Source organism: Equus asinus, chromosome 4, assembly GCF_041296235.1.
Source record: "Equus asinus isolate D_3611 breed Donkey chromosome 4, EquAss-T2T_v2, whole genome shotgun sequence".
Lineage (NCBI taxonomy): Eukaryota > Metazoa > Chordata > Mammalia > Perissodactyla > Equidae > Equus > Equus asinus.
The window spans coordinates 20,043,534-20,061,992 of NC_091793.1; the positions used below are offsets into that span (position 1 = coordinate 20,043,534).

General features: G+C 44.4%; 1 protein-coding gene across 2 annotated transcripts in view; it reads right to left on the reverse strand.

Moving 5' to 3' along the window:
- SREBF2 (sterol regulatory element binding transcription factor 2) overlaps positions 1-18,459 on the reverse strand; it is a 58,052-nt gene that overhangs the window by 38,282 nt on the left and 1,311 nt on the right. The window contains exon 2 of one of the 2 annotated variants that reach the window (XM_070506805.1): positions 9,727-9,853. The exons of the other annotated variant lie outside the window; for it this stretch is intronic. The gene's annotated coding sequence lies outside the window, so the exon portion shown is untranslated. The remainder of the gene's footprint in view (positions 1-9,726; positions 9,854-18,459) is intronic. 2 annotated transcript variants of the gene reach the window in all.

Consider the following 18,459-nt stretch of genomic DNA (forward strand, 5'->3'; position numbering starts at 1 on the left):
GCATGAGAGAAACACTAGAAAATGCTGAAATGAGCCACATAGGAATACACAAAGGGTACGTACACACCCCCCAAACATCTACCAGCTTCGCTGGGTTTCCGCATGTGTTATAAACCATTATCCATCCACATCTCGGGTCAGAACTTTCCATTCGACTTTAGGGAGCCCTCCTTCCATCACTTCACAATAACTCACAGGCTATAACCTTTCAATGTCCAATTCCACAAGCAAACCTCAGGTCTTTTTCAAGGTAAAGTACCATATTTATTGTGGTATTTATATATTTCTTAGGCACTTAACACCTGTAAAACTGTTTTATGAGGTTCTTATCTTTTTTTAAAAGTCTTTTTACTTATTTATTTTCTTTTTTCATCACCTCTGAGGTTTTTGAGAGTTGTGATCCTAATCCCATTTTCCCCATAAGCCCTGTGGTTTTTATTGCATGATTTTGCACAGTGCAGTGACTTTTAGGAATGCACACATTGCATTACAGCAGAACTGACTGTACACAAAGCTTAACATTGTGTAGTGGAATTACATGGTTTTGTGTTACACTTTAAAAGTCCCTAATCTCCAAGATAATAAGGATATTCACCTAAACTTTCTTCATTTACTTTTGTTGACTTATCTTCCAAATTAGAGCTGCCCAACAAACTTAAGAACACAGAAATAAGCACGGTGTGTGATGTGTGTAGGCCGCTGGGAATGAGATGGACCACAACTAGAGGGGGTGAGGGAGGTAACCACAAAATCTAACTCCCAACAAGTATCTTTGAGCAACAAGTGTCCTGCTTACAAGCTGATGATGCTAACTCCCCTCCTAGGATGTTTTTTCTAATAATGAAAAAAATATTAAAATAATTTTTAAAAATCAAATGTAGACCAGTATCAAACATGAAGGTCAATAAGGAGATAACTTTTCATTTCTCCACCATTCTGCTATTTGTGACCTCTACTGCTTTCTCAGGACCTAAAATATCAATACCCCCATTCAAGTCACCCAGAGGAGCAGTTAAGGATCTGGGGCTGTCAACCACACCCTTCAACTCAGAAGCCCTGAAATGCAAGCAATAACATAAGAAGTGTAGGAAGAGTTGTAACAGGCAAATTGGTGCCTAAAATCACTCCACTCAAACACCAGGCGGCACCTTCATTTGGTTAGCTCGAGCACAGGGACAGCCTCGTGTACTTCAAGGGGGTTCTGGGTCACCTTCCTGGGGAAAGGGAATCTGGAGGAGGTGCGGAATGACACAGGATGGCAAACTAGTGATGACTCAGGCATCCTCTATTTTAAGTTAGGCATCAGTGAGCTCCTGTTACTGGAAAAGAAACCACAAAGGAAATTTGGGTGGGGAGGTGGGAGTTCTCAAATGTTTGTGTCTCATAACATACACAAATGTGTCATATATTCCCTTGCGTACATTAAATATTACATAAAACGTAAAAATCAGGAGAAAAAGAAAGCACAAAGAGAAGCCAAAGTCATTTTCAAATGGTCTTCTGGTCTGATCTGTCCCCACCTGCTCCGGGTGGGTGTCAGGGGCAGCCTCAGAAGGCCCCAGCTTGGCTGGCCAGTCCTGGCTTCTCTGGTCCAACACAGCAGGGGACCTGAGCCAGCTCTCAGAGTTTCAACCAGGACAGTGATCTTCAGCACCACCTTCAATTGCTCTTTCTTCTTTCCTCTGCTCTAAGTTCACTATGAATTTCTGGCAGGTCTCCTGTGGTATCACTGAGTTCTCCCTTTGCTCCACTTCCACACTCGGCCTTGATTTCAGCCACAGCCTCCTACCCAGTGACAATCATCTTCTCTGAGTATCTTGTTGGTCCAATAGTCTTTCAAATCAAATCAAATCAAATTTCTCTCTCTTTTTTTTTTAAAGATTTTATTTTTCCTTTTTCTCCCCAAAGCATCCCCGGTACATAGTTGTATATTTTTAGTTGTGGGTCCTTCTAGTTGTGGCATGTGGCACGCCGCCTCAGCATGGCTTGATGAGCGGTGCCATGTCCGCGCCCAGGATCCGAACCGTCAAAACCCTGGGCCACCAAAGCAGAGCAAGCGAACCTCACCACTCGGCCATGGGGCCAGCCCTCCCAAATCAAATTTCTTAAACATGAGCTTCAAAGCCTCCTACCAATTGCTCCCTCCTACTCCAAGGGATTTCACTTCCCACTCAACTGAGCTCATCATCCACCCCAGAAAAACACCCACTCCCTTTTTGGCAAATGCCTTTGGAGGGTGGGGAAGCTTTCTCTGAATGCAATTGCCATGCCTCACCTTTTCTGCTTCTTACCACCTTCTTCCTTTCTGAATTTCACAATTCCATTTCAAAACACCTTAAAATTATCTTCACCAAGGACTCTTTTTCACCTCAGATCCAGCCATCTTTTAGCTCCTGAACCTGGATGACTTATTTGTTAAGAAAAATCACCCAAAACTTGAAAACAAGGCAAAAATACTACAGCACTGTCTAACCTGCCCACCTTAAGGTCATCTGATGCTCTATGGAAACAGAAATTTGTTTGACTTTCTATTTACTACTGATTAGGCCCACATTCTGTAAAGTCAGATGTTAACTTGTAAAAAATTGATAAGTTGCAGATGATTTCTGTCTGGTAAAAAAGATAATCTCAAAGGCTTTGTTTTTATTGCCCTGTAGGAATTAACTAGTTTTGCATCTAAATTTGCAATCTTATTCCTAAATTTGTTTTCCTGCTATGCAAGTATCAGTTTCTTGCACTCTCCTTGGATCCAGCTTTGTCATTCTGCTGGTTTTCGCATTAAAAATCTTAAAAAAAACCTTTGACATATGCTGATGATATATTAGTATGTTTTTAACTTTTTAAAAATTTTATTTTGCCACATTACACACAGTAAGTTATATTTTTAAATGCTTTTCTTGTATCTTGTGCTCCATAAGCTCATGAACAAAATCTTCCATTCCTCTGTACCTCTCCAAGCACTAAGGACTCTGATAGTTAAAAAACCTGGCATTACTTCACGGAAATGATTCCAAAGCAACTTTCATGCAATCTATAAAACTGGCAATCATGTTTTCCGAACCAAAACTGGAAGGGACACATCACCTCACAACGGGACAAGATATTTTTGACATTTAGATTATCCTGGAAAATCTGGACAAGTCTATGCAACTTCTGTAAAGCTTCCACTTTTGGTGAAGTAGGCATACAAATGCAAAAGGATTTAAGTGTGTTGAGCATCCACTGTGTGCTGACCCACAGAGATGGCAAAATACCCCTTGACCTCAAAGAATTAAGTAAAGTAACACAATACCATCTGTGGTGATTGTCATAGCAGACAAGGAGGACGCAGGGAATGTGATAAAATCCCTGACTCCAGCAGGAGAGCAGCTTCCTGAGGGAGCTGGATTGAAGGCTGATTGGGATGCAAGATGCTTTCTAGGCTCAGGGAATCTCATAAGCCAAAACTCAGAGGCAAAGAGCTGCATGGTGGGCCACTGAAGAGAACAGGTGACTGGCAGGGCACCAGGCTGGGCAGGTAGTCAGGGCCAAATTATGAAGGGTTCTGTAGCTCATGGTAGTGAACTTGGTCTTTCTCCTTATTAAAGAAAGAAAACCACAGCAAGTCATCCAACAATACCCTAGTAAGGGGAGCCCCTCCAGCTCAGCAGTTGCCCACTCTGGCTTGTACAGGGGGCCTGCTGGCCTGCCCAGAGGCCCATAATTTTATGAACTCATTAGGAATCATTCTGAGCAAAAACCAGGGCTAAATTTTGACCTGGGAGGAGAATATCAGAATAGCTGAAATTAAAACTCCAATGACTTCATTAGCTGATGAAGAGAACCTTCTGAAAATCGATTAAAGAAAAGTTCTGGTTGTGTATGAGGCTCTAAAAAATGATTAGCACCAGGAAACAGTCCACCTCTAGGACTGTGTGAAGGAAGTGTGGCAAAGAATCAGACTAATGGAGGAAAGCGGGATGTGAAAAAGCTAAACCAAGAACTAACTGGAAGGCCAAGCAGAATGGGAATTCCCAAATTTAAATTTGAAGAGAACTGGCTAAAGAAGAACTGGCTATAGAACCAGCAAGACCGGACCGTGAATCTAGAAATGTAATGGCTGTTCTGCCCTTGGAAAAATTCTAATGACTCTCCCTGAGACTCAGTTTCTTTACTTGTAAATATGGGAATAATCCAGGTTCTGATGGGAAATATATTAATATATAGGAATATGTCCAACACATAATAAAATGTATTTGACTCTTTCATAGCTTTTTTTTTTTTAACATAACAAATTTGAAAAGGGGAACATCTCCAGGTTAGAGTCCAGTTTAACCTTTGAATAAAAACCAGTGGACAGGGCTGGCCCAGTGGCGTAGTGGTTAAGTTTGCATGCTCCTCTTTGGCAGCCCAGGGTTTATGGGCTCAGATCTTGGGCGTGGACCTACAGGGCCAATCTTCCTCACCAAAAACAAAAAAGAGAGAGAGAGAGCCAATGGTCATACTACTGATGTTTAAAAGCAAAAACAACTCAGTGACAAAGCTAATAAACTTTTCTAATTAGAAATCATATTTATATTTTACTTAAATGTAAAAAAGGTGGTTACGACTGAAATTAAATTCATTTCATATTGAGTCTATTGGACAATGTAATTAGAGCTACCACCAATCCCTACTTAGTATACTTTACATCAATCCTGAGACCAGTATTGTTATTCTGCTTCACAAGTGAGAAAAAGAAGGTTCAAAGGAATTAAATAGCTTGTCCAAGCCCCTAACACAGGCTCCTAAGGGACTGAGCCGAGATTTGAATTTAGATTTGTATTTAGGTTTGTCTGAGTTTCTCCTCTATGCACACCAATTTCCCCTATAAAACAAACACTTCTTGGATTTTACGTTTATGCTCATCACAACTTGGGAGAAAGATGCAAGACAGACCTGGGATAACGATAAAGTAAGGAGAATCTGGGGGTGTGTGTGGAGGGGGGCACTTACGTAATCCAAGGCATTCTTCCAATATTAAGTTCAACGCTAACAGAAGACTAATCTCAGGGTAAGCACCCATCTAACTGACTCGTCAGGGGAATAGGGGAGAGATTTTGGCTGTGTGTATTTTGCAAATACAGCTTCCTATCCAAATTATTAAATTATTCTCCAAATGAGACCTTCTGCCCTGAGAAAATGCTCCTTTCTAGAACAGTCTCTGTCTCTTTTTAAAAATAAAGAACAGGGGCCGGCCCCGTGCCTGAGTGGTTAAGTTCACCCACTCTGCATCGGAGGCCCAGGGTTCACTGGTTCGGATCCTGGGCGTGGACACGGCACAGCTCATCAAGCCATGCTGAGGCGGCATCCCACATGCCACAACTAGAAGGACCCACAACTAAAAATATACAACTATGTACTGGGGGGCTTTGGGGAGAAAAAAGGAAAAATAAAATCTTTAAAAAAATAAAATAAAAAAGGGGCTGGCCCCGTGGCCGAGTGGTTAAGTTCGCGCGCTCCGCTGCAGGCGGCCCAGTGTTTCGTTGGTTCAAATCCTGGGCGCGGACATGGCACTGCTCATCAGACCACGCTGAGGCAGCGTCCCACATGCCACAACTAGAAGGACCCACAACGAAGAATATACAACTATGTACCTGGGGGCTTTGGGGAGAAAAAGGAAAAAAAAATAAAATCTTTAAAAAAAATAAATAAATAAAATGAAATAAAAAATAAAAATAAAGAACAAATCAATAAAGACACATCCCTTAAGTCATGTATTCAACAAACGTTAACTTAGCCTACTGTGTGCCAGACACAAAATTAACCGCCTTCAAGAGGCATAAGTTCTGGTGGAGAAACCCTGCGTAAACATCTGCCAGGGATGGGTGTTAAGCATTAGGGTGAAAAGAGGTGCAAACTGCAAGAGGAATCTGCTGGAATATGATGCATAAAAAGCTTTGTTGGGGCCAGCCCGGTGGCACAGCGGTTAAGTGCGCACGTCCCCCTTTGGCAGCCTGGGCTTGCTGGTTCAGATCCCGGGTGTGGACATGGCACTGCTTAGCAAGCCATGCTGTGGTAGGCGTCCCACATATAAAGGAGAGGAAGATGGGCATGGATATTAGCTCAGGGCCAGTCTTCCTCAGCAAAAAGAGGCGGACTGACAGCAGATGTTAGCTCAGGGCTAATATTCCTCAAAAAAAAAAAAAAGCTTTTGTTGTTGATTTTTACTACTATTTATCTCATGTCTGTGTGTGAGTACATGGTAAATTTATATGCAAAATGTAAACATGATTTTTATTGGAAAAGAACTTCATTAGCACTGTCACCCAGCTGTTTTTGCTTTTAACATCTTGCTAGCACTTTCACACACTGTGTTATATAATCTTCAAATCACCCTGTGAAGTAGCTGTTTCAAGCGCTCATTTAGATGAGTTAATATTCGTATTATTAACAGTGCCTGGTGCATAATAAGTGCTTGAAAAGTGATGGTGGTGGTAGTTGTTAAACAGGAAGAAACAAGTCCAAGTCCAAAGACTCAGGCAGGCGGGTAAGCAAGTGGCAGACTGAGGTAGGAACCTCCTTCTCCCTCTTCCAAGCCTGGTGCTCTTTGCGGAAGCACCCTGCTCCAGGAGCGGTCCAACAACCACACTGGGGTGCTTCCTCTCTGGAGTCCCTCACTGTGGCTGGGCTCTAGAACACTGCAGTCAACAACCAAATGCCACACCAAAAGTCCCCACCTGTGCAAGAGCCTCACTCTGTGTCCCAGCCAGGGAAGCCAGGCCTCCAATCCTTACCTAACTCCAAATTAGAGGCATCAGATTGTTGGCACCCTACGTTTTAAAGGCTGCCCATCTTATTCCATTTATTACTTTTAAATGAATGCCTAATCTTAGAAAGGGGTCCAGGCTAGACTCTGAGAACAACAACTAAGAAGAAAAAACTCAAGCCAATGAGCAGTAGTAATAATAAAAATAGTATAGGAATTGTTATTTACTGAGCTCTCACTGTATGTCAGCAACCGTGTTAAGCGCTTTGCACAGATTTCCTCATTTAATCTCCACAACACTTTGAGGTAGATGCCACTATCACCTCCACTTCACAGGCAAGAAAAATGAGGCACAGAGAAGTTAATAACTTGTCCAGCGTCCCAATCAGCAGCTGGTGGAGTGAGGATTTAAAGCCAAGCTCTCAGCCACCACACTGTACAGGCGTTTTGGTTCTATTATTGTATGGATGTCACCAAACAGAGCCTGGCAGCAGGCAGATGCTCAGTAAGTGCCTCATTCAAGAATGAGAAAACACCCCAAGCTCAGGAAGGAAAGGTGTGTCATCCAGGTCTTCCTGTAATTCCCAGCTCTTCGTCTGCTCCCGCCCTGCACGGGACTGTTCTCTGTTTCACTCTCCTGGAACAAGAGACTGAAAGGTGAGCAAGACGCAGAGAGTGAGACTCCAAGGAACCGATCCTGCACGATCTTGTTCTGTAAGACGAGGGTCTCGTCTTTCACAATGCCCGGTGACGGGGTGTCAACAAAGTCTAGCACAAGCCACTTCGCCTGAATTGTCCTCCTCCTGGGGGCAGAGTCTCCATAGCAGGGGATCTCAACCTTTTTCAGTCCTTAAACCATTCAGGCAAAAATGAAAGACTCCAACGACCCATCATTCTATCCTTCCACTCACTACCACACCTCCAAATCTCTCTAAGACTAAAAACAAAATACTTGCAAAGCAGCTTATTAAATCACGCTACAAACATCCACCCAGCGCCTGCGTATGCTGTGTACTATGGTGCTGGGAGCTGAAGGATCCTGAGTGCCTTGCGTGGGACTCGGCACAGAGCAAGGACTCCAGAGTGTTGGTTCCCTTCCCACCCCCCAATCTCACAGGGAAGACAGAGAAACCCAACTAACTCCATTGATGGTGAAAAGGGCAAGAACAGACAAGTGTCTCACAAAGAACAGGCTTTCAGAGAGTAAACCCTGGCAGGCAGTAAAAGCTGAGCCTGGAAGAACGAAGACAGCATTACCAGTTAGAGAGAGGTATTGAAGGCAAAGGAAACAGTCTGAGCAAAAACCACAGCACCAGGAAATGCCCGTAAGTTGCTGAAGTCGAGAGTGTGGAACAGAGTGGAGAGGTGGAGCTGCTTACAGTTAAGCTGTGAAAGGCCTTGATGACACCATACGGCACCAGGCTTTTATTTCAGAGGCAAGGAGAGGCACAGAAAACCTATGGGACATTCGCCGCTTTTGTTTTGTCTGTCCACCATCTGACCCTCTTCTCCATCAGCACCCTAATCTTCCTTTTGGAGAATTCCATTTGGAATTCCAATTTGGGCGGTCTTGGTGGGTGTCAAGGCTTCCTGCCAGTTGGCTCTGATTAACGCATGTTCCCACCAGGAACGTGACTCTTGCAGGAATGACCCAAGAAAGCAGTGGACAAGGCAGAGATCACCCAGGAAAGCAGGGACAAGGCAGAGAGCACCATGGCGGAGGGGTCCTAACGCAGTAGCCCCTGGGCTTTCCTCAGCTGCACTCTGCTGCTGAGCCTCCCTTGGTTCTGGCCCATTTCCCAAATCCGGCCCTCCAGTTTTTCTGGTCAGTTCATGCACCATCCTTCTAATAAACTCCTTTTCTGTTCAAGCTAGCCAGAGGCAGTTTCTGTTGCTTATCACCAAGACTCCTGACCAATACAGAACACACTGAAGACCAGAGGGACTTGAGCAAAAGTGTTTGACAAAGATAACAACAGTTATCAAGACTATAGTCTGCAAATCACCACACACAGGAGCTCCAGCGCAGGGGTGAAGCCTGTCAAAAAGGGCTCTCTGCTCAGCTTGAATGCGGCTCCTCTCTCCTTCCACCTCTTAACCCTTAAGACCTCAGCTTACCAGACACCTCTACTCTGCAAGAAGCCTTCTCTGATGCCACCTCTCCCCTAGTTAAGTGCCCCTCCTGGACGCCATCCCAGACGTTCCAGACTCAGATCTTTGGGGGTGTACCCTGGTGGGTTCTTAGGCACATTAAAGTTTGAGAACTTCTGTCCTGTCCTGTACTCTGGCCACAGTGAATCACACGTTCCTGGAACACGCCACAGTATTCCCAGCTTTGGTCCAACTCTGTCAAAATGAACACCCAGCCCCTTCTTCTAAAGCTTGTTCACTCATCCTTCACAACTCAGTTCAAATGCCGAAGTCCCTGGGAAGATTCTCCTAATTGTCTTCCTTACTGCTCCCAAAACTTGGAGTCTGTCCCTCTGTTATGGCCTCTGTTGCATTTTGTTTCATATTATGACTGGTCACTTAGTTGTCAGCTCCTTGAGAGTTGAGACTTATTCATTCCTCTGTAAAACCCCAAAAAGTTTATAGCACTGTGCTGGGAATAGAGTGGATACTCATTCATGCTGAACTGGATGGAACAAACTTTAAAAATTAAATTAAAAATTTAAAAAACAACTTCTTGGGGCCGGCCCAGTGGAGTAGCGGTTAAGTGCGCACATTCCGCTTCGGTGGCCCGGGGTTCGTGGGTTCGGATCCCAGGTGCAGACATGGTACCAGGTGGCAAGCCATGCTGTGGTAGGTGTCCCACATATAAAGTAAAGGAAGACGGGCATGGATGTTAGCTCAGGGCCAGTCTTCCTCAGCAAAAAAAGGAGGATTGGCAGGGAATATTAGCTCAGGGCTAATCCTCCTCAAAAACAAAACAGAACAAAACAACTTCTCACCAGAGCAGGGGCTCCTAGACAGGCTTCTTGAGTCAGGGTATCTCGTACCTCATTGCCACAGGGCAGGGAAGAGTCTGGGATCCCATGTCAGAGGCCCAAGTTTAACTCCTGACTCCATTCCATCCGCATGGGAAACCTCGGGCAAAACATTTTCTCTCTGTCTCAGTGTCTTTATCTGCAAAATGGGAATAAAAATGAAGCTTCTACCTCACGGCACTATTAGGAAGACAAATATATCAGCAGGACTTTCGTAAAATGGAAGACCTCATAGGAATGTTCACACAGGAAGAAGCCTTAGTTCCCCTTGCTGCTGTGGGGTGGGGAGGGCTTGAGCTGAGTAGACACCAGTTTAACAAGGCAGTTCCACATCTGGTTCAGCAGCCATAATTTCATCACTGTTCTAAACCAGACTCTGAATTCAACAGACCAGTTCCACAAAGCTAGATTATAAGAGACATTTAGACACATATTCATCAGCAATTCCAAAGGTCTGAGAGATGCAGAAAGAGTTCTGTTTTCCAGTTTCCAAGCCCTTCAATGATTTAGGATTAGTTTCTAAACAGAGGTTCCCCAGAGAGCCTTACCATGAGGCCCAGGCTCTAGGATCCTGCTACTTTTTAAAAAATTCCATCATGTCAACAAAGTTTAACCCTTGAATCTTGTGGCTAGAAATGGAACACTTTACCCTGCACTCTGTGACTACTCCTCTGTGTCCTGCCCACCACACCTATAAAAGCTCTTTCAAAGGAAAAAATAAACATTCTAAAACTGTATTCTAAAAAAAGGCTCCTTGGCCTTAAGAGTCAACTTGCAAACTGAAGTTCCTCATTCAGTCTCAGAATCAAAAGAGAATGTTAGTTCCTGTCCTCTTCCTTGTATGTGCTTTAGCATACTTAATTCTTGCAGCACCTGTGATGTAGAAATCCCCATCACCACCTTACAGCGGAAGCTCAGAGAAGTGCTGCAGAACCAAGGGGAAGTCACTTTAAGTGCCCAGCAGAGCAGACCCTTCATGATAAACACACATTGACTGAATGTGCACCTGAGCAGAAGACCCCCGGGGTCTCTCTAGCTTCAGCCCACCATACCACCTTGTGTTCACAACTTAGCAGCCTGCTCATATCAAACAGGGATGTGCCAGGGAGTAGAGGAAAAGTACATGGGTTTGGGGGTTGGGCCATTCTCCCACTTACTAGTGTGATCTGGGCCTCTTCATACCTTGAACTGGAGAAAGCATTAAAAGCAAAAATGTACATGGGACAACACAGGCGAACGGTTGTTCACACTGTCTGAGGGCAGGGACCTGCTCACCCTGCCAGCGCTGCACCCAGAGCCCAGCACAAAATAGGCCCCAGGTAAAGGTCTCCACTGCAGGTCTGACCAGACAGTGTTGGGCATGTAGTGGCTGCTGCCCACACAGTAATTTCAAAACCTGGTGAATACAGGTTTTTTGGAGACAGTCAATAACTAATAAAGGCCAAGATGAGTCACATTCACCCAGAGAACATCGATGCCCCTCAGAATAAATGACAATACACCTGTGGAGGATCAAGATGAAACGGCCCCTATTCACTATCAAATATATGCATGTAAGAAGAATTAAACACAACAGAAAAGAGCTATCACAAGTTGAGGTCTAGCTCTGCCCAAGAAATAATTACAGAAAGGTCACCCAACTAGCTCAGAAAAACTTGATTGGCTTTAAAAAGTTCAAAGGAAAGTATTATGAGAAATGAGCCTATTCATGACAAAAGGGCATTTCCTAATATTCTGTAGATTTTGGTGAAAAGTGGTCTTAAGAGAAATACAGTGAAAGGAAGCAACTTTCAGAACACCATTTATAGCGATGGAAAGCCCCAAGAATTTTTATGTAAGGATGCACTGAAATTTCAGGACAGCAAGGACTGCCACCTCGAAACTGCATGAAAGAGAACGCAGACAGAACAGAGTCCCAGTGAAACAATGTAAAACGAGAAACCATTTTTCAAGTCTCCCAAAGCAGAGGGCTGAAAATAAGAAACTGCCGTATCTTAAGGAGCAATTTTAAAAGTAAAGAGAGTGAGCAAACCAGATAAAGGACCATTCCAAAAAACCAAAAGTGGCAAAAGTGCAAGACAACTGCAACCACTAGGGTCCTGGGTAAGCAGAGGGACATCTGAGGCATGGGACAAGATGGCTCAGAAAGTTGGTTGCTACCCACTGACTGTCCAGTGGTTGCGAGTACAGAAAAGTCAAGTGAGGACCGGGAGGCCAGGACAGAGGGGTACTGTATGTGTGCATTGTCGAGGGGCTGGAGTGGCGTCAGCTCTCAGCTGGCCTACATGTGGCAAAGGGGCAGAATAAAAGGCCTAGAGTTCTGGACTCTGGCTGGAAGCTGAGGGAAACAGGCCCTCTCCTACACTGGTGGGGTATAAACTAGTACACCCACTGTGGAGAGCAGTCTGACAGGATCTCTCAAAACCACAAATGCACAAAGAGCCAGAGAGAGTGTTAGTTCCGCCCCTTCCTTTTATGTTTTATTTCATTGGATTCTTGCAGCATCCATGGTGTGGATATCACCATCCCCACGTCGACCCAGCAATCCCACTTCTGGTCATTTTTCCTGCACCTGCACCTGTACCTGTGCGAAATGAAGAATTGACAAAGCTATTCAACACAGCATTGTTTTTAATGGTAGGACTGGAAACATCCTCAAATGTCCACTAAAAAGGGACTGGATTAATGAATTATAGCACATCTACACAATGGAAAACCACGCAATAGTGAAAACGACTGGAAAGATCTCTAAGATATATTGTTAAGTGAAAAAAAGGGCAAGGTGCAGAGAAACAAAGCTTACAGCAGGCTACCTATTTGTGAAAAAATAAAAAGAGGAGCAAAACTGAAAATCCATACTTATTATTTGCTTGTATCTGCATTAAGTAAGTTCTGAAGGAGGTGAAAGAAACTAAAAAATTAATTACTTGTGAGGAGGTGGGGGTTGCGGGCCCTAAGCAGATGGTGAACAGGACTGGGAGCAAGCCTTTTCACAGGACTCTTAAATACTTTTAATTTTGCCATATGAATGCATTACCTTCTTGAAAAAATAAAAATATTTTCCAAGCAGTAAGTCCCAATCACCACAGTAATCTATAGCACGGGAAAAGTTTTAAAAATGAAAGGGCTACAACTGGCAGTGTGTAAGAGCTGTAACACAGCTCTTGCCTTGAAGAGTCCTCTTTGGGAAAGACACACTAATGAACCAACTACTCATCGCTCATAGGTGTTCCGAGTGACAGTCCTTATATTAATGAAAAACCACAAATGATGCAAATGTTCCACAGGGACACGGATATGCCAGTGTTTGCCTATTCAGATGGATTGTATTGCATTATATGGCTATTATCCCTCAACTAATTCAGCATTTAGCAACCTGTAAGTGAAAATGCTGCAGCAATTTGTATGTACATTGATAAAGTTCAGGCCAGAATTCAGAGAGATACAGACAACTTAATATTCAGGAAGTGTTATTTGAATAAAGTTGCTTAAGAATTTCCTTTTTTAATTACAAAATTGAGGAGAAAAAAGATCTAGTGGAGACAGAAGAAAAATATATATATTTTAAAATGCCAAGACACGAGCTGAGTACTCATACTCATCCTCAAATGACATGTCATTCTCAAATGACAGAAAAGACTGCTCAGTGAGAGGTAGGCAGCACCCAAGAGTATTAGGCCAAAGGCCTGGGTGTGAATGTGAACGATGTTTCTCAAGGGCGAGGCCAAACAGACCCAGGAAGAAGGAGAAACCCAAACAGACCAGTTCAGTGGTCTGAGCAGAAAAACGTGTCCCAGGAAATGGAACTAGATGATAGATGAGTTCAGGAGCTAAAACTGGGTGGAAAATAAATAAGCTGTGAGCAACAGCAGCTCTTTCAACCCAAACATTAGCAACAGTGATATATATTCAAGTGTCAAAACAAAGCTAATGTCTTGAAAAAGGTATACACAGGGATAAAAAGTAGATCTGTGCTTCACCTCACCAAGCAGTTTTTCCAAAGTATGACTCACTGGAGAAATGTGAAGTTGGTTTCCACTCCTTCTCCTCACCTCCAGCTCTCAGTGGTGTGCTGGCCACACCCTCCCAACACTCACCCCTGTCTCAACAGGCAGGCCACTCCAAACTTCCCAGTGATGTGGACACCCAGACTGGGGGCCCACCCAACACCCTGAACTTGAAGTGCTTTCCTTTCCTCATTAGACACACCTTTGCAGAGAGCCTCTTCAGGGCCAGGTAGTCAGGGGACTCTGCCAAAGATGGAACTGACTGTCTGCAGGGAAAAGGCAGCAGAGGCCCAAAACAGTACCACCAAAAGTCTCAGCAACTGGAAGTTCCTCTGGGTGTAAGGTGGGCTGCCGGCAGGAGGACTGCATGAATGCAGGTATCTGACAGAGTGAGCCTTCCAGAGCCCACCAAGTAGGGAGAGAGACTGACAGCTCAGTCACAGCAGTGTACACCGTCATGGAATTCAGAACACCAAGGATAAGACACGATCCTACAAGCTTCCAGGGGAGAAAACAGGTCACACGCAAAGGATCAGGAATCAAAATGGTATCAAATTTCTCAACTACTAGAAGCTAGAAGACAACTAGGCAATGCCTTCAAAATTCTGATAAAAAATTATGTCCAACCTAAAATTCTAAACTCATCCAAACTGCCAAACTGGAATGACGTTAGAATAAAGATGTTTTTAGACAAGCAAAGCCCCTCAAAATTTACCTCCAATGTACTCTTTCTCAGGTAGCTTACTGGAAGATGTGCTTTATCAAACTAGGGAGTGAAAAAACCCAGAACGAGGAAACGGGCATCAGCATCGCCCCGGGGGATGATTAAGGGCAGTCCCAGGATAAGTGCAGGGAAGCAGAGCTGGACAACCATCACATGGGGCAAAAAGAGGGAGGGCTTCAGGAGACACATTAAAAAGGGGGATAAAGGAACTGACCACCATATTGAGAGCTTATGTCACAAGATTTAGGGCTGAACTGTTAGTCATGGGAACATGGAAAGTAAGCAAGCAAATAAATGGGGCTATTATAAGTCCTAGGAGAATACAAACAGCCACAAAAAATATAGAGGATCTACCAAGAGACATGAAAACATATGTCTACACAAAAACTTGTACGCGAATGTTCACAGCAGCTTCATTCTTAATATAGCCAAAAAGTGTAAACAACCTAAACGTCTATCAGCTAATGAACGGATAAACAAAACACTACACTGCAACATGGATGAACCTCAACCTTCCTTCTAATGAAGGAAGCCACATATTGTATGATTCCATTTATATGAGTAGGCAAATCCATAAAGACAGAAAGTAAATTAGCTCAATGAACAGTTTCTTCAACCTTCTCCAAAGAGAACAGCTGCCTCTATTGGCCCATCACCCACTCCCTCCCAACTCCTTTCTGGTTTATCTAGTCTTGGACTCCTTCATCTGACTGCTGTGTCAAAGGGCAACCTCCTAAGTGCCAAATCCCACGACTCGTTTCACGGCCTTGTCATCCTGGCTGTCCCCTGCAGTACTGTCTCCATCATCCATCCACTAACAGCTCCTCAGAAAGCTCACCTCCTCTTAGTTTACTGTTCTACCCTCGCCTGCTCTTCCCTCCCGGCTCTGTCTTCTCCTCTCTCCTCGACTTCTCAACAGTGACTACTCCTCAATCTCCATGCCCAGTTTTGACCTTCCCCTGAGTATCTGCCTCACATTTCCTACTGGAGGGACCTCCCCTACCCCAGCACCTCAATTTCAGCCCACTTAAGACACATTTTCATAATCTCCCCAGACCAGCTCTTCTTGCTGGCTTCTGAACTTTCCCAATGTCCCAGGATCAAAGCCTTGATGGGATCTTAGAATTCCACCTCCGCTCTGCCCTCAGGGCCAAGTCTTCACTGATGCCATTCTTGTCGCACCCATCATCTTGCACAACAGCCACTTCCTACCCAAATCCCATCATTCTTAGTATCGTTGTCTCACACTCATATAGCTGCAGGTCCCCCCTAATTGGTCTCCAGCCTCCAATCTTCCTTGCCCATCACCACAGTAGAATTTTCTTAGAACCCATGCTTAATGTGTCATCACTCTACTTGAAAATCCTCAGCAGTTCCCCGCCTACATTCCACAAAACATGTGTCTGGTATGAAGACTCTCCATGATTTCACTCCAACTCACCTTTCAGACCTTATCTTCTACCGTTTGCTTACACACACCACAGACGACAAGAAATCACTAGTCCTTATTTATTTCTAAGGCAGCTTGATCCTTCTTCTTCCACATGCTTGTCATGCTGCTTCTGCCACCCATTCTTTTGGGACCAGCAAAAAGGTCACCTCCATGACTGTGCCTTTCCTGATCCCAGAGAAGAAGATCCCACCTCTCTGCCCTTCCAGAAGACCAGGCTTATCACATTGCATGTGGCCCTCTCTCATAATACAGATATCTACCACAAAAGGCGTGCTCTAGCTATTCTATCATAAGAGACCTGGGGGTCTGGGACAACAGAGCATTCTGCAGTGGAACAAGGCCCTGGAGATCAACTACACAGGATTTGTTGGGCCTACAGTTTGTTTCTTAAAAAATAAAACAAAACTTGAGCCAACATTTAAAAATCTGGATATTTCACATGAAAAGCTAGACCTGGACATCTCTCGAGAGAGAGGGTAACCCCTCTTCCAAGAGCCCTCCCTTGCCTACCCAGTCTACATTAGGCTACCCCAATCACTCTCTAGAACAAGGACCCATTTAATTTTCTTCACGGTGCCCTGCCAAAAGTGTTTGTTTATGTTATTTGTTCAGCTTGTGTTTCCTCCAAGAACTTAAGTTAAGAGACCTTGTCTGTCTTGTTCAAAGCTATCCTCTGCACTGTGTCCATCATGTACTTAGAAGCCACTCAAGAGATGTGCTGAATGAGCGAATGGATACTGCCTCCTTGGGCCCATACCCTCGAAGGGCACTAATGGACTGCAGCAGGGCAGATGTTGCCAAATGAAGGATTCTTGCCCACCCAGATCTCCTAGAGGTAGGCACGAGCTCTCCAGGTTGCAAGTACCCCTTCTCCCCCACCACAAACATACAAAGGAAGTATATGTATTCGTACCCAGACTCCCTTCTTCCTCACCTGACTTGCTCCTAAAAGCACATTGGCTAGCCATTCCTGATCTAACCCAACCCCAGGGGCTGTGTCTAACACAACTTAAAATCCTGCCCAGCCTGCTGGATTCCATGTGCATTCTACAAATATTTAGTTCTAGGTGTGAAAAATACAGCACGAACAAAACGAAGCCCCTGGCCGTCATGGACCTGACCTTCTAGAGGAACGGATGCATAAGTATTCAGATATTTGTATCTGCAGACTACTGGCCTTTAGCTTGCCCAACCCTTCTTATCCTTCAAGGCCTAGGTCAAGGGCCACCTCCTTGGTGTGGCCTTCCTGGTAAGGCAGACTTTACCGAGCTCCCTTGACGCTGACTTTCACTTACTGCTCTACACAACTGTGAGCTGTTCTACACTTGGCACTACAGTTTTACTGTTATTCATCTCAAGCTCCATGATGCCATAAAATTCTATCTTTTCTTTCTTTTTTCTTTTGAGGAAGATTAGCCCTGAGCGAACTACTGCCAGTCCTCCTCTTTTTTGCTGAGAAAGCCTGGCCCTGAGCTAATATCTGTGCCCATCTTCCTCTACTTTCTATGTGGGACGCCTGCTACAGCATGGCGTGCCAAGCGGTGCCATGTCCGCACCCGGGATCCGAACCTGCGAACCCCGGGCCACCGAGAAGGGGAACGTGCAAACTTAACCGCTGCGCCACCGGGCCGGCCCCAATTCTATCTTTTCTATCTTCCATGTTCCCTACAGCTCAGAAACTACAGCTGGCACTTGAATACCTGTTGACCAATTGAAGACAGGGAGCCACTTTTTCCCAAATCTGATATGGGGGCCTGTGAAGCCACTGAACCACTGTGGTAGTTTCCAGAACATACATTTTACTCAAAAATCTATGGGATAAAGTTAACACTTAACCAGTAGATAATTTAACATATTACGAATTAGAACAAATATGGATAGATTACGGAACGGGAGTGCAAAATGCACATGAATTTCTTAGTGTGAACTGGCTGGTAGGCAGCTTTGGACATACTTCTTACTGGCTGTATAACTTTGGGTAAGTTAACGAAGTGCCTTGGGCCTCAGTTTCAGGATCTATGAGAGAGGAGGAGAGTAGTATAATATATTGGTCTCTACCCAATGAGACTGTTGTTAAAGATTGAGAACAGAATGTGTACAAGTGCTTAACACAGTGCCTGGCACATAAGTGCTCAAAACATGTTAGCTGCCCTTGTTACGTTCCAAGGACCTCCCTGCCCCATTCATTAACACATCTCTGTATTTAGGAGCACCTAGTGGGAAAGTCTTCAATTAAGGGTCTTACCACACTACTGGGATGACCAAAAATGGAAAGCAAGGACAGGCCAAGGGATGAAACATTACAGAAGCAAAATGGGAAAAGAGGATCCTTTTCAATTAGCTGCTGCCACTTATCTCTTCCCCTAGAAGAGAATCTGCTGCTGCCTTGGTTTCTTCATCTGTACAATGGGATGCAGCCATCACACCTGCCTGCGAGGCTGTAGTGAGATCCTAGACATAGAGCACTGTGTAAACTCAACAGCACAATGCACCTGAGTTACTGCTTAACAGCATGGGTTCTGGACAACCTAAGGTGAGTGACCTTAGACAAGTTAACACCT